General features: G+C 41.8%; 1 protein-coding gene across 6 annotated transcripts in view; it reads left to right on the plus strand.

Moving 5' to 3' along the window:
* Positions 1–699: 699 nt before the first annotated feature.
* CCSER1 (coiled-coil serine rich protein 1) overlaps positions 700–16,970 on the plus strand; it is a 612,090-nt gene continuing 595,819 nt past the window's right edge. For 2 of the 6 annotated variants that reach the window (XM_050973792.1, XM_050973795.1), the window contains exon 1: positions 16,652–16,741. The gene's annotated coding sequence lies outside the window, so the exon portion shown is untranslated. Of the gene's footprint in view, positions 790–2,863; positions 2,990–16,650; positions 16,742–16,970 lie in introns of those variants that run through there. The other 4 variants (XM_050973794.1, XM_050973791.1, XM_050973790.1 and 1 more) reach the window with 4 other exon arrangements.

Genomic DNA, 16,970 nt, shown 5'->3' on the forward strand with positions numbered 1-16,970 from the left:
CCAGGGAAATCATTGTTGCTCCTAGACCGGTGCAGCTGAGACCTGTCCTTGGTGTGGAGCTGCTTCTTCAACGTCGTTTCCTTATTGCCTCCCAGGACCAGCAATGCACCGGGATGGCCACGGAGCAACCGGGAAATAATGACAGAACACATCTCTGGAAAAGAGGACGAGGAAGTGAAATCAGAGGGCTCCGCTGCCCTTCGGGAAAAGGAAAAATACATATAAATCCCTGAGCAGATGGTGAGTGTAAACACACCGGAGGGAGCTGAGTTCCTCCCGGGGGGAACTCGGACTTTCTCCTCTCCGCTGCTCGTCTCTCGCCCGAGGAGGCCGGGGGCGCTGCTCCGCCCGGGGACACACGGACAGACACGGGGAAGCGCACACACAGCCGCACAGAATACACGCTCATCATCCCTTGCACACGCACACACACACAGGGACGGAGGCAGCCCAGCTCCGCGCCGCGGGAACCCGCGCCCCGCACCGGCACCCGCGCGAAGCGCCGCCCCGGACCGCCCCCGCATCGCTCCCTCCCTCTCCTGCCGCCCTCCCTCCTCCCCGCCCGCGCACACACACGCACACACACACCGGCCGCAACATGACGGGCGGGCGGACAGACTGACAGACCGGGGCACCGCCGCTCCGCACGGATTATTCTCCTTGCGCCGGGGCGACGCGGCGGAGCAGCGACCCAGCGGGGCGGGGGCGGTGCCGCGCCGCGCTGCCAGGAGGGTCCCAGCCCCCGCCGGCGAGCGGCGAGCGCGTCGAGCGCTGGAGGAGCCCGGCCAGGTAACGCGTCCCCTCCCGGGAGGTGTCGCTGGGCAGAACCGGGCCCGGCCTCCGGGCGCCGCCGGGTCCGGGCGTGCGGGTGCCCCGGGGCGGCGGGGTCGGGTCGCCCCGCTCGGCAGGTGCCGAGGTGATCCGGCGGGTGTCGCCCCGGGGCGCGGGTGGCCCCCCTGCCTTGGCCTCGCCTTCCCCGGCCGCGGGGCGGCGGCCGCCGGGCGCCCTGCGCCGACCCGCGGCGCGGCTGCGGCGGTGGGGGCGGCGGAGGATCGGGGCTGCCGGTGCCGCAGCTCCGCGCTGATCCCCGGCAGCCGCGCTCCGGTAGCGCCGGGGATTTGCGAGGGCGGGCGGGCGCCCCTGGGGCAGCGGCACCGGCGGCTTTGTGGCGGGGCGGCCGCAGGTGTCCCCCGGGGCCGGCCCGGCCTGGGGCAGCGGCGGTGCCGGCGGGGTGGCTTGGGGGAGCGCGGAGCTCGTCGGGCCCGGCCTGCGGGGGACACGGCGCGGGCAGCCGGTGCCCCGCTGGCCGCCGCTCTGGCCTCGCTGCTGCAGGTGACGGGGAAGAAATCCCATCCTTTTTTTTTTGTTTGTTTGTTTATTTTTTGGCGTTTCTTTTTTCCGTTCCCCCCCTCTTCCTCCGTGTATGTGTGTTAAGCAGTCTGGAATTAACCAGTGAAAAACGGCAAGAAGTGGTTTCAGAAATGGGAATGGGTAGGGCCCGACCACTGGCGGTCATGTGTGACCTTTGCCATGGATTTGGAGGCAGGAGCTGGAGGATGCTGCATGTCAGCTTTCCAAAATCGCATGGCAAGCTTAAAAAGTGGAGCAGATGGTGATGGTAGTGCTTATTATGGAAGAGGTTCATGGAAATCCTTTATTTCCTCTAGACAGTTTTTGTTTTGCTCCTCCTAGCTAAAGAGATCGTCTTTGACTTTTGGCAAGGAAAGGATGTTGCTGCAAGTTGTCTTGCAAAGGAACAGGGTTATTTTGCTCTTCCACAGAGAAGGGATCCCCCCTCCCAGCTTTGTCTCTGTTTTTCCTTTGGGATTGACAGCAGTAAGTGTCTTGGCATAGACAAACTGAAGTATGCTTTATTTTCTTATTGCACACCTTTATAGTTGAATATAACTAGAAAGGAGACTGAGAGTGTTCTCTTATCCCTCTCTATGCCAGATGAGTTTTTCTATCTAGTATATATTGCACTTGAAGTGTTAAAGTCTCAGGGGGCATGGAGGTGGGGATGTGAGGCAAGGTCTGCTAGTTACTTCAAACAATTCTCCTTGCTCATGCTTAAGGAGGAGAGAAAGGAACATGTTGTAAAAGCAGCTGAGGAATATATAAAAGTGAAATATTAATGAACTGAAAAAGCTCAGATAGCACAGACGTTGTGCCTAATCATTCAGGAGGGTTCTTGTCCTCTTTACAACTTTTCTTTGTATGTGTTCCTGTACTGCAAATGCAATTGGTGTAAAGGATGGTAACATTTTTATTTATTTAGCTGGAAGCAGTAGTAGTACATTTTGGGATATTTTTGGCATTAGTGATCATCTCTGGAGTAGCTTCCTTTAGCTGTGATTTTTGAGGCTGCTGTAAGAAAGGGATTTATTACAGAAACAGTAAAAAATACTTCAAGAATGTTTTCTTGGAAATATAAATGGGAAGGACTGACTCAGACCTGGAGTAACCCAGAGGAAGAACTAGTCTTGGAAAGTCCTCTTAGAGACATCATGATGACAACTGAGATGTTATTAATCTTTTGCATCCCAGAGAGCAATGTCCCGTAAATAGGCAGCACTGTCTCAGGAGAAGGTAATACTGCACAACTGTCCAGGATATGCTGAAAGTGAGACATAAAAGCAAGGGGTGTTTTCTGCCAACTGAGTTTCCTTTACCTTTTTGAGTCTGGAGTGCAGTGGTCCCTGTAGTTTGATTAACTTCCCCAGCTTGGCTTGGAAGGAAACTAAGTGCAGCAGCTTTTTGCTATAGTTTGGTGAGGGAATTTAGTTCAGTGGGAAAGACAGCCTGCAGGGTGAAGTCTTGTAACCCTGGCTCTAATCCTTGGCAGGAGTTTTTGGAGCAGCTGTTGGCTTGAGTGAGGCCTGCCTTCTGGAGAGCTTGGTAAAGGCCTGAGTAGGGCAGGAGATCCTGGGACCTGTACCAGAAGGATGAGCTGGAACACCACATAGGGCATGTATCGTGTCTGACTTACGTGAGTTAATGTTTGTTTTTTAAGTCTGTGAGTCACAGAAGATGCTGAAAAAGCATCTTGTATCCTCAGGTCTGCATGTGATTGTGTGAGAGCACGATCGCTTGTGCTGTGTAAGCTGTGTGTTGTTGGATTTCTCCTTTTTCATTCAAACCTAAAGTCACGTGAGCCTTTGAAATTGACATTGAAGAAATATTTGGTGGTGTTTGGGAGGTTTTTTTTTGCTTGAGTGTTTCGTAAACTGAAAGCGACGTAGAGAAGTTGCTCCATTGGGAAAAATTCCCATTCTTCCATGGAAGTTCGTGGAAGATGATACGGCTTTGTTGGATTAGCCCATCTGGAGTACTAGAAAAAATCATGGCCACTGTATATTTTTTATAATGTTAGGCATTACACAGATACAAGTGAGTTACTGAGAAAAGAGTTTTTTAAAATCAAACTCAGTGATAGTTTTCAAAAATCATAAATCTAGCTGCATATTCTAGAACCATGATACTTTCAGTGTTTAATTGGATTGTTTTTACTGTAATTTTGAAGGCCTCCTAAAAAGAGGAGGCCTCCTTTTACCTATTTACCTTCCCTTGAGGCAAGGGAAGAAGTGAATGTTGCCCTGTGGTTTTTCTGAGGTTGATTGCCATTACTAAAGCACGACATGAAATAACATTCATGTGTCAGTGAACATATCAATGGAAAAGAAACCCTATGAACACTTTAGTCAAATGAAATAGCTACCAGCTCATTGTGGTGAGGAGCTGAACTACATCTTCTATCCTCTTCTAAGAAGTTACTCTTTGTTCTAAGTTTCAGTGCCTCAGGTCTTCCCCTTTAGAATAGTTTTGCTGCAGTTGGAGGGGCTCATCATCAGGTGGGAGGAAGGGAATCAGAAGGAAATATACACATAATGGCAAATAGGGGCTGTGTTTGTTTCCTGAAAAGTAACTGCAGTTTCTTAAGGTTTTTCTCTCACTGTTTCCTTTATGTGGCAGTTTTCTGCAGTGACAGTAAACTGGGTTACCTTGATAAAGTAAACACGTTTCTGTATTAGACTTTAGCTATGGAGTGTATTGGCTGTGTGAGATGGCACGTAAAATAACAGAACTTGCGAGTACCTAAAATGTATCTTGTCATTTGTACTGGTAAGATTTCATATGTATTCCTGTGCTTTAGCAAGGGCTTGTAGCTTTAAGTGTATGGTAGATGCAGCTGCAGATTTTGCAGGCATCAGTATTAAACCTCTAAAGCTGTTATAGTAGTTAAATATGTGGTTACTTTTACATGCTGCTTCTTGACTTGTTCTCACTGCAGTACATAGTGGGCTGTGTTGGTTGGATAATACAAACTCACTCCCTGACTGAAGGCTGTAGTATCATTTGTCTGTTGTATGGCAATGAAATTATAATAGTAATAATAAAAATAGTAGTAGTAATAATGCTTTCTATGAGGTCTGCTGCCTTTACCTGAAATGTGAATATCCAACAGAGGATAGTTGGTTTATAGTAAGGGAAAAGAAGTTACAGGCAGGCAGTAGGTAAAAGTAGTAAAGTCCTAGGTGTGGAGGAAGCAAGATTTTATTAAGTATGCACTGTAGTCTTGTTGCATGTGTTTTGTAACTCTGCACAAAAAGTAAAACCACACTGTTGAGAGGGATTACCAGGTCTGTGATGAGGGTTTTGTACCCAGACATTTTATGTTGCCTACACACGGTGCTGTGTTTTTGCCCTGATTATTGCTGTGGAGGTCCACAGTTTTTGTGATGAGTTTTGAGATATGGACGTGTAGTTCTTTTCCTCATACTTGAGACATTGAAGCAGTGGTGTGTGGAAGTCACACAGCTGATTTGTGATAAAGACAGTTGAACTGGAATATGCATCCCAAGTCCCCCAGTCTTATCTTAATGGCTAAATTGTATTGATATAGTTTGTTTGGTAACCTGGCATAGATGTGGAGTCTTGATACAGATCCAATAACAGGATTGTGTGTAAAGTTATGCAGCATTTTCTCAATAAAGACTAATTACTATCAGGTGGTTTATTTTTTTTTTTTCAGTCTAGGCAAAAGAGCTTTTCCTGGATTTTTTTTTGTTGTTGTTGTGAAGTTTGAGAGAAAGCAGTTCTGCACTCGTAGAATGTAATGATGCTTTTACATTATTTAAGGAAATACCACTTAATTTTTTATAATGCTCTAGCGTATCAGGAATTTGAGATCTGGCTCAGTCAGTAATGCTTCTGAGGATCACAGCTGTTTTCCACTGTGAAGAACCAGTTGTGACAGACTGGTAGGAAGCTTTTAAAAACACTCCTTTCTAAATTTTGGTAGAGTAAATCATTGCTTCTGAAAGTATATTGCTTGGTTCTAGTGCATATCCAGCTGTGACTTTTTTGCTAATTTCATGCTTGTTTTTGGGCCCCTTTACTGATCCTAGTTTGATGTGCCATGTTTATGTGATCTCTTTAAACATTTTAATAAGAAAATAACAGCTGTAAGTGATGTACTGATTTTGTATAGTCGAGTGGAATTTAAATTTGGGTGGGGATATAGAAGTATTCAACAGGTTTCTCATCTGTGTGTTGCTTGTGGCATAGTCCAAACCTTGTAACTTACCTAGGAAGCAGTGACATCTGTTCAGATGTCACCTCCAAGTGATGTTAAACTGTCACTGTGTGCCATGCCAGCCAGATCTCACGCTGAGAGAAGGATGGAGTCACCCAGTACTCCAAAATGTGGTCAGAGAGGTATGCTGTGCTCAGTGGCAGGCTCTGCCTACTCTGCCCATATCCCAATGCACCAGCAGTTTGTGCTTTATATTTTGTTCTGTGTGCTAGGTGCTAATTCCAAATTCTAGAGTATCTTCTAGCTTTAATTTTAATTAGTGCAGTGCCAATTTCTGGGGCTATTTTTCAGAACAATACTGCCTCATTTATTTAATAATTTACAGTGTTTTTTCTTTATTTTTTACTAAATGACTGGCGAGGAGAAGAGCAAAGTTTTACCATCTATTTTTGAAGAAGTTTTGGCCAGTGGCAGAATTGATGCTGATTTGAATAGGAGCCTTGGTAATTGTTTTGTCAGGTTTTATGACTTTAAAATATGCTGGCTAGATTCTTGATGACCAGCTCAACATGTTGTGGCACAGAGGCAATGGAAATAGAGTAATAGTCCTGCCAAAAATAGATTGCCTTTCATTTTTTTTATTAGTTATCACCACACATATTACTTTATTCTGTGCAAGAATATTTATTTCATTGTTAACACAGAAGCTTTAAATAAGAATGCAGTGTATATATTGGAGGGATGAAAATGCTAAGAAGCTAATTTCATTTGAAGTGTTCAGAAATATTAATAAACTGCCTTGGAAAGCAATTTCTACAATAATATATTCATGTTTTTTTCTCTTGATTTTGCTGAAGGGAGGTGAGTGGGAGAAAATGGCAATAGGGAAAATAATGTGGTTTTCTCCATATTTATTTCCAGTAAAGGGATGCTGCAAGATGATGTATATTCTTTCACATTCATTGAGACCTCTCAAATACCTTGAGTGCAGATCATGCCTTCAGCTGTAAGGTATCAGTTGTGCTTGAAGTGACATGTTAAGCTTTTAATATTTCTTGTTCCTTAAACCCAGGATGGTTTTAAGTTGGGCTACCCAGTATCTGCAGGAAATGGCATGTCCATGTTGATATCATGTAACATGCATTAGGTTCATTTTACATGTAGAAGCACAAACATTGTGGTATAATAGAATCATAGGATCATTAAGGTTGGAAATGACCTCCAAGATCCAGTCCAACCTTTTATCAAATACCAATGTACCCAAGAAACCATATCACAAAGTGCCTTGTTTCATTTTTTTAGTACTTCCAGGGGCTGGGACTCCACCACTTTCCTGGGCAGACTGTTCCAATGCTTAACCACTCTTCCAGGGAGGAAGTTTTCCTTAATAGCCAGTCTGAACTTCCCTTGGTGCAGCTTCAGGCTGTCTCCCTTTGTCCTGCTGATAGTTGCCTGGGAGAAGAGGCTGACCCACAGCCTTGGGGTGCCTGAGCCACAGCCTCATTTCAGGTAGTTGTGGAGAGTGATAAGGCCTCCCTTGAGATTCATTTTTCCCAGCCTATAGAACCCTCAGCCTCTCCTCAGAGGGTTTATGTTCCAGACCCTTTTCTTGTTGAATGACTACTTGGCTACTTGGAAAAAAAACCCAGCCAGCAAGTGAAGGCACACCTGCATGTCTTGCAGAGGCAGCCTTTGAAGGCATTCCAGTTGATTTCTTCTGTTAGAGGTTACTGAACTGTCAGGGGTCCTGGGCTGGGAGGGCCATGTAGTTATCTCCTGTTCTCTTCTGGTTTTACTAATTCCCTGTGTAAAAGTAGGTGTGGGATGAAGAAGGTGATAGCAGGCTCTGCCATCTCTGTGAACAGCAAAAGAAAATGCTTTTGTTGTCAGTGAATTGAATTTTGGATTATGTGAATATGTAGTGTTTTGTAGCTAGTTAGTACAGAGGTTACACTGTGAGTAGGACATTCATGCTAATTTGTTATGGTTTTGAACCTGTTTTTTCAATGTAGTGGCTGTGAACTCAGGGAGAAATGTTGGCCCAGTAGCCCAGTGGGAAAACTGCTACTGTTTTTAATGAGGCCTTAATTATACCCTAAATAATATTTTACTGTATGTCTGATTGCTTTGTACAACATTTATTTTTTTCAAGGACTGATTTTCAAAAGTTACTGAGCTTGTATTGTTTTGATGGTTTTTGTTACATCATTAAATTCTTAGCACTTCTAAAAATTAGCTTATAAGAATATTTCTTACAATAACTAAGTCCAAAAGAGTAGGAATTTTATAATGTTGGAAGACTGCAAATACAATTGATGTAAGTTCAGTGTCTGAAAATGAACTGCTTTGTACTTATAACTACCTGTTCTGTACTAATGGTGGTTATGCAAGGGGATAACACAAGGCATTTTGAGTTTTTATGAAGTCCAGCTGGAGCAGAGATTCAAAAGACCAGGGTAGTTAAAATGATTGCCTAAATTTAAAATTTTCAGAAATAGATGAATGATGGGAAAGGAGAAGGAAGAATATAAGATTTAGGAAAACTATGTGAAAATAATCTTGAATGGAGAGTTGTGAAAAACATGCATATGGAATAGATGAGGAGTAAATAAAAGAAGTATGAAGGAATTATTTTGTCAGGTGATAAGAGCTGACATCACAAATGGTTTCTTTTTACCTGCTAATCTTTATTCTATAGCTAGCAAAGTCTGGGGCATTTGCTGAGATGGTGAAGAAAAAGTCACAGAGGAGAGGTATTGGGGAATGAAGGGAAAAATCAGCAGTTCTGTTCTCCCAGCTCTCTGCCTTTACTCTACTCAACCACAAAACGGGTGTTAGGAGAAATTTAGGGATTAGTCACCTGAGCTGCAAGGTAATCTTTATTGTCTTTAAATTCTCATCCCAACGTCCTGATCTTGGTCAATTATGGCTTTGGTGTCTGTCTGTGGCAGCATCTCAGCAAATTTCACACCAGTCTTTAGTACTTGCTCATGGCCCTTAATAAGGGAGCAATGTACAATTGTCTGTTAATGATGGGTTTTGTTACAGATTAAACTTTTAACAGGCAGAAATCAGAACCAGAAGCTACAAGGCTGTTTTACACTGTCAGGTCTGCCGCACTTGTGTTTAGTTTTAATAGTTTGTTTTGCAAGTTAGCTCTTTTCATTTAGTATTTGCCATGAGCTAAGAACATGCAAATAACCACCTTATGTGGCTTAGCTAAAGGCCTAATAACTTATGCATCTGAATCCTCTTTGGCAAGAGACACATATAATTTTTACCTGTAATAGTTTCAATTTGAGACTGTTAGCAGAAGAAGACTAGAGTGTCAATATCCTAGTAAGCAACTCACAGGATGGGTTAGCTGAAAAGTTCCTTCAAGTCATATTAACATAATATTCCCAAGACACTGTGGGGATAAATTTTCTGGAGTAAATATTCCATACATATATGTGTTTGTGTGTGTATATAAAATAGACATGTTTTCAGTGAAAGAAGGACAACAGTGGTGGTTTCAGTTGAAAGCTATGTTGGTTTTAATGTGGGATATGAATGGTTCAGAAAAAACATGATTTCTTTCATTTATTGCTTTAGAAACAGTGAAATTGAAACAGAAATCCAGTCTCAGATATGCAAGTAGGGGGCAGGGCTAGGCAGAAAATAGAAAAAGCAAAAAAAAAATGCTACTTATCCCAATTTTAAGTAGTTTATTTTATTGTGGGTAAGCTGCTTCTCAAAGCTGTGTATTGCAATACACACATGATTTGTAGCCTTGATTTGAGAGCGCCTCAGGATGATACTGTCTTGAAGAAGGTGAGCAACAAGTTACTGTTGGAAAAGGGTGCAAAAATTTTAGGTTTTTGTCCATTTTCTCATGCTTTCATTTGAATTTTATTGACATCTTGCATTGTAATTGTTTCATTATGATTCTGTATGCTTTGAGAATAGTTAAGGGGGGAAAATGCATGTATAAAAGAAGCAATTCCCTAATCACAGTAATGATTCTTACAGTTGGCATAGGACAGTGCATGTGACGTCCAAAATGCTGAAGTTGAACACCAGAGAAATGGTTAAACACTTACACAGCACTATATCTTCTGCAGCATTTTCTAAATATAGAATAAATCCTTGTCATAAAGAGTTTGTATAGTTAAAATAAAACAAGACTTGACATGACACAGAACAGCTTGAGAGAGGCATGAGCTGTAGGTGAGCAGCTATGAGAAATTAAACAACTGTTTGGAGTGAAGGATTTTTGGAAGGCTTGGAAGGACAGTGAAGATGGCTACCCCCTTCAGCTGAAAAAAAAAAGAGTTTAAGTTCCTTTTGTTGCCTAGTTTCTTTATTAGTAGGTTTTTAGAAACCACTATTTATTGCAAATTGAGATAATAAAAACAGTAACCATATGAAATCTACAGAAGTTTTTTTTTAATAAGAAAGGAAATTAAAGCTGTTGTCAGATGTACACATGTTGGTCTAGATCCTCAGCTACTGTTACAGCTTCCTTCAGTGGAGATCGATTCAGGTATAGCTTGTAGCTCCTGTTTGTATTTATTAGGCTGAGCAGTAGCTGCTGATGGCAGTGAAAGAAGGATGGAGTAGGCAGAAAATGCAATACCTTTTGATCTACAGTGCCTCTAGCACCCTTTCCTTGGTATGTAGTTGGTTCCCCTCTGTTCCTCTTGAAACTAGTTTTCTGTCCTAGTAGTTAAAAATGAAGCTTGCAAACCTTTGGTAAATTATGCTGCTTGGACAAAAAATGAAAGCACATTACAGAGGAAACAGCTTCTCCTGATTTTCTATGGAAACAATACTTCTTTAGCCTACTGTCCAAGGATCCTACTGCACAAGCTGCACCAGATGTTTTTGAACTTCTTGGTTGCTTTCAGGGATGTTTGACAAAAGATTGGAATTAATTAAAAATTGATTGAAGTTTTATTAAGTTTTGAGAAACTGGAGGAGAGACACTCATGTAAATTCTCTGGCTGAGAGCAAGGCTGCATTTTATGATCAGTATCCAAGAGTCCACCTAGTATGTGTCCTGGCTGCTTGCAGCTTCTTAGACATTGAAATGAACCAACCACAACATGCAAATCCGTAGGTAAATAGGCCTTGTTTAGGTCTGGCATTCATAATGGCATATGAGGGAAAAAAATCCTGAGTGCCCTTCTAAAGTTGTTGTTTGTTTGAGGCTTGGGGTTTTATTTTTTTGGTGTTTTTTTTTTTTTTAAATGGTCTTCCTCCCTTCCCCTGGGTTATTTTATATCACCTCTTTGAAAGTGGGGGGTGGAGCATTTATTCAAGGTGTTGGACTGACGCCTGCTTGATGAGAATTGATTTGTTTAAGTCCTTCTGTTGTATCCATTTACAACACCTGAAGATTTGCCTCCTTTTTTTTTTTTTTTTTTTTTGTTTAATTACTTGCCTGAGGTCCTCAAGCAAGCATGTTACAGCCACGAACCTTTTATTTAACTCAGCTTTTGACTGGAAAGATATCAGGTATTGTGTTTTTTAATTGGTGCGTTCACATTGACTCTCAGCGCGTCTACTGCAGAAGCAAAGAAGGCCAGACTTCTCTTTGTTCTGCGGTGTCAGAAAAGAATAGAAAGCCCAAACAAACCCTGCTGTGAAGAAGGCACAATTGAATTGGTTTTGCTTGAATTGGGTGCTTGAAAGAACAGACAGAAACTGTGCCTACTTAGTGAAGCTTGTATTGGGCTGGCTGGCCATAATGTAATAAGGGAGGGAAAGGTCCCAGTTACGGATGCTCAGCTGAAGGTGGGAAACCAGTAGTTCATGTATGCTCTGCTGCCACTCAGCTTCTCTCTGGTACCTCTGGTTTGAGAGGGTTTGTTAAACATAGGGAAGTAGGAGAGAACTTCAGAGGCATCTGCTTTTCTGTGCAGTAGCAAAACACTTAGCAATTAGTTGTGAATGCAAAATCCAAATATTTGCATTCAAATAGAGTGCATTCCTACTGAAGCGTTTTGAGTGGTTTGTTGCTCTAGTAGAAAATGAGCTTAGAAATAAAGCAAGGGAGGCTTTGTGTCAAGAGAAACTTAATGGAACGTTATGTTTCAGTACTTCAGTCTTTATGCTAAGATTTGGAAAGCATATTACTTTTCTGAACCATACCTGAGCACAAATTGTGGTGAAGAACATACAGAAAAAATGTTGAAGAGAGTGACTGTGAAAAATAATGATATTGTTTAAGTGTTTGGCACAGTAAGGACGTCAAACCCCTCCTCATGTGTTTATTTTGGAAAAGAGTTTGGGCAGGGCAGTGCTGTGATTATTCAAGTCATGTTTGGATATAAAATGAGCTTGGTTTGCTCTGTCAGGCAGGTGTTGCTGCATTCCAGTAAAAAATTTGCTGAGCTTGTGTGCAAAAAATGCACCTGTTTATGGGAAGGACAATTTCAGCTGAGATAAACTGGTCTGCAGGGTCCAGCAAAGTGACTCAAGGGTGAGCCATCCTTTTTTGAGCTGGGATTCTTCCTTTGGCACTGTGATAGTTTTGCCTTTGCTCCTGTTAGTTATGCTTCAGTCAGTGCTGGTTGTACTTCAGTTGAGCTCTGGTTACTGTATGTGTATGTTAAAAAGACCTTTTGTAATTTATGTATTATGAATGATGGTTATTGAGGAAAGTTATTTCATGGGCTACTTTATTATCTTGAATACAGCAACTTGTAATACTTATGGGTTTACCAGAGGGATTTAACGAAGCTGTGACAATAGTAACAATTACAGGGGGGTTAGAAAGAATCCTTGAATGTATTATTTTTATTTCCCTGGAGTTAATCTTCACATATCAAAGTAAATTAACCAGAATATGCTGCATCAATGTCTTCTGGATTCCCGAGTCAAAAGCTATTATGAAGAAAATGTGATTCTCTTTATTCCCTGTCCTACAGTCCTCTCTCACAGAATGCTCTTAGTGAAGTCTATATAAGTGAGCTGAGTAATATTCTGCATGTGTTCCTGGTATTAAGGGAAAGACACTAGTCACTGGGATATGCACAGGTAAAATTGTTTCAGGAGGTATTTTTGCTTCCTGAATCTTTTTAGCTCCTGCCACCCTCTCAGTTTCCATCCAGCTGGCTGGTGTCGTCAGTCTTCATGCTCTTTGTTATCCCAAGGGTTCATGGCCTCTTGTCTGGGTTTCCACCCAGAGCTCAACCTGCAAGCCAAGCTGCCTGCACCAGGTGTATTCCTCAAGACTTCTACAGAGTCTTTGCATGCCTCACTTTGTCCCTGTAATGCCCTGTGGGATGCTATCAGAGTGGCATTTGCTGAAGAGGTCAGGTTTGATGGAAACTGAAATTGTAACTTGGCTGGAGGTGAAACAGAATATATTTTGTATTTGTTTATTTGCCTAAGAGTAGATACATGCAGAGATGAATATCAGTGTAATCCTCAAACTGTGCTAATCTCTACAGCTACATCTGATTACAATAGAAAAAAGGGCCCCTGGTAGGCTTTAAAAGTTTCTGCCATCTGTCCTGGTGCTTACCCTCCCTTCCCCGTAAGGATCTATTGTGAGAGGCTAGACAGCCTCCCCGTGTGAGGCTAGCAGCCTCTTAGGCTGTTTTTACCTTCTGTCTCTCTTTTGGACTCTGTTCAGATGGAGCAGCATGTGGGTCTTCAGTTTTACCAGGACAATGCAGATTCTTATATTCTGTTCTTCAGCTGTTTAACCTAGCAGCTTTGGATTTGGGACCTTCTTTTTATTGTGTGTCTCTTCACCACAGCTTGCAGTGGAGTTATCACAAGGAAGAGATCTTGTAAGTTTGTTCTAGCAAGAGAAACAGTGTGGCTTCTTGTTAAATCCTTGGGATTTTAGTTCTTGTGGAATGGTTTCACACTGCCTACCCTTGTTAGGTGAGTGCATCTCCAGATCCCTGCCATGTGAATAACTGTATCCTTTGGGTACGCTCTGGATCAGGCTGGTCCTTTGTCCTCATCTGACATTTGACTGTTTCTGTCTCTCGGGGAGATCTGCCTAGATCTGAAGCCAAAGGAGGGGGATAGCATGGACTTCTAGCAGGAAAATAGCTTTCCTGCAGCTCCTAGCCTGCTGTCTGGTGTGCATGAGTTAATGTAGTTGAAATGAACAGGATTACTTGTGACAGTGTGGAGGAGCAGACTGATGTCTTTGGGAGAGCTGAGGGGGTGCACTATTTACAACAATGCTGTTTATGCTGATGTACTTCATTCATGTAAATCACATTTTGGTCTTGTCCTGAGTGTAACAAACACCATGATATTAAAACTAGTAACAACCACCATGGCTTTTGAGAAAATACTATCATTACTGAAAAGCTGGGTTAAGCTCTCCCTAAATCCAAAAGTAATTCAGGCTGCTAATGGGGTTTCAGGACTCTTCCCTAAAAAGCGCAGGCAAGTGATGGAGATGAAGAAAATAATATACAGATAGCAAATTTGAGAGCTAATCCCTGTATTTTAAAATGTTCAATGAATAATTTAGCAAAATATTTTAAATATTTAAAATGTATTTAAAGCGCTATTTCAGCAATTCCTGCATCTTGAGATTTTTCTTTCTCATCTTTTTGGTTCATGACGGAGGTTTCAGGTATGCTGTTATTTCCACCCCTTAGGCTATAATGAAATGAAGTATTATTTCAAGATATTAAATTGTTGATGCCACTGCTTGGGCGAAGTTAGGCATGGAGACCTAAAGGATTTTAATTTTATGATGGAAATCCATTGTAATAAATTTGTGGCTTTCATAGAAAAATCTGGGTTTAATTGGATTTATTCACACAACTTGATGGGAGGAAAGACTGCTCTTAGAAAACATGATAAAATAATGATCAAGTTTTAAAATTTTTTGCCTCCACAATGTATATATTCTCTAGATCAGTTGTGAAAAATGGTATTGGTGAGGTTTTTTTATGCTTTTTTATATATATATATATATATAATTTTGTTTATTGTCACAGGCTGTGGCAAATGAAAGTAGCTGTAGCCAGTTAAAAAAAAAAATGGCATGCTCTTTATGCAGTGGGTATGTAAACTTGAAGCTTCATGCCAAAATGTGTGTTGATAGTTAAAAGCATGTGTGTTCTAAAGGGAATGCAGGACAAGTTGATGTGAAGTCCAATGAGTCCTTGTATGCAGAAATTTTGGCATGAAATTGGAAGGAGAATATTTTGGGGGGGAATGGTATCTTAGGTTCTTCTTGAGGACAAGATTTTGCAGGGTGTGTGGTCTGGTTGCATTGTTGGAATGGCTGCACCAGATCCAAGTTCTGCCTTCACAACACACCCTCAAAAGTGTTTAAAGCTGTAGAAATGTGGAAGTCTCCATGAGAGCTGGCTATGTCTGCAGTGCCCAAGGTAATGCAAATTGCATGAGCTGACAGTCTTATTCTGTGAGCTCAGGGAATGCTGCTGATCTTGTTTTTGTTTTTTGAACTTTGATAATCCACTGTCCCACGTGGCTAAACAAGGGAGAGAGATCTTGTTTTCTACGTATTTAATGATGGCAGCAATTTCTTCTCAGCTGAATTAATTTCAGAGTCTGTAACATGACTTCAGATTAACATTATATTTCTTATAGCTAATGGTATTTTAGACTCTCAACTCTATTCTCAGGAAGAAAAAATCCTCTCTCTAGAGGCATTTGTGTTTTACATCTGATCTCCCCTACTTTCTTATATGGTGTGTGTCACAGTTTGACCCTTTAATAGATAGAGGTGTGAAAAACACAGTGGTCGTGACTAGCATCACTTCTTTTCAAAAATTATTTCTTAAACTTTGAGATTCTACATGAACAAAAAGGTTGTTGGTGTGTACATAATAAGAAAAATTCAATTTCAGAGTGATCTGTGCTGCATAATAAGATGAACTCACTTGTACAGGGTTCATTTTAATAAGCTAAATGAAACATTGAATGAATAGGAAGCAAAGATTTAGGTCACTCTTAAACTACATTAGAAAAACAGTGACTCACTGAAGTAGTGGGTCACCAATTGCTTTGTCATACAGGGGATGGGGTTACAGTGTGTCTCTACATGGGGGACTGCTGAGCAGAAATAAGGGAGGTGTTTTTTGTGCTGTATGTTTTGATAGTGAGGCTTGCTGGATCAAGTCATTTTGGTGTCTTACAAGGGAAAAATAGGATGTTCTTTTATGGAGTTTTAAAGAAAGTGAGGGAAGCATCTTCAAAAATCAGAAAATGTTTTACCCTGAGGGGTTAAAATGGGGCTTGTTTGATTTAACAAGACTTTATGAATACAAATATGGAAGTGCAAGTGCAGGTGAGAGGAAGGCTCTGGAAAAAGAATGGTGTTTAATAGTTGGAAGTGCAAGAAGTGGTTCTATAAAACCTGGAATCTGAATATGAAGGAACTAATTTGTGTAGACTGTTATATAGGAGGTTGGAAACAGTGCTCATTTTGGTTACTGCATCCCTAAAATCTGAGAATAATTGAACTATTCCTGGGATGAACACAATCACATGGTAAATTTTATTTTAAGACACTGTGATGGATGGATTAAAAATGTAATTGTTTTAGGAGAGCCCAGGTATTTTCTCTGAAATATTTTTACAATGGAAGCGGTTTTCACTGTGCATGCTGATTACTCTCTCCATTAATTTTTTTTACAGCTTCGAATAGGGAAATGATCTAGCCTTTTCCATCTTCATGTTCTTACACATGAGGACAGACTTAATAGAAAAGATGATGGAGAGAGGTTAATTAATTTAATTGGTTTCCATGGGACTTATAAAAATAAATATGGATACAGCTCATTTTCTCATGAAGTCTGTTTTCTGTAAGCCTAATAGACTGAGTTAAATTTGGCTTAAAATCTCTTTGGAGGAACTTACTTTGATGTGGCCTAAGGGATAGGATGGCTCATGTTTTTGGGGTTTAGAGGGATCCAGGACCTGAGAAGTGCTTTCCTCCATCCTTAGCAGCAAATGTCATCCCCCAGGCCACTGTGGAAGTGGCACCTATGTCGTGTGCTAGACTGTGCTCGAGAGGAGGTGTTCAGCCCTGAGTGATCCCTGAGCAGCTGTTCTTCATCTCCTGCAGGTGACAGGCAGATGGAAGTGTTTCCTGTGCCTGATGCAGCCCACAGGCTGTCTTCTGGATGGCCCACATGGCTGGCCAGTGCTCCTGGTGGCATCTCCTGCTGGCCTGAGTGGGTTTTCTAACAGCTTGCAATGCTGTTGGGTGTGAGTATGCTTATAAAAGCCTTGCTTTGCTGAGAATGCTGAATGAAAAAGATGAGGCATCTTTCTAACACAGAAAAGGACTGTTCCTGAGTTTTTCTAGCCAGAAACTTGTTTCTTCTCTCCCACTCATGACTTCAACTTCTTTTCATGTTATCTGCTGGATTTTTGCCTTTTACATCTGTGGATGCACGCAGGTAGTCAGTCCCTAGCTCACATTAGCATTCTGTGC

Source organism: Serinus canaria, chromosome 4 (assembly GCF_022539315.1).
Source record: "Serinus canaria isolate serCan28SL12 chromosome 4, serCan2020, whole genome shotgun sequence".
Classification (NCBI taxonomy): Eukaryota; Metazoa; Chordata; class Aves; order Passeriformes; family Fringillidae; genus Serinus; species Serinus canaria.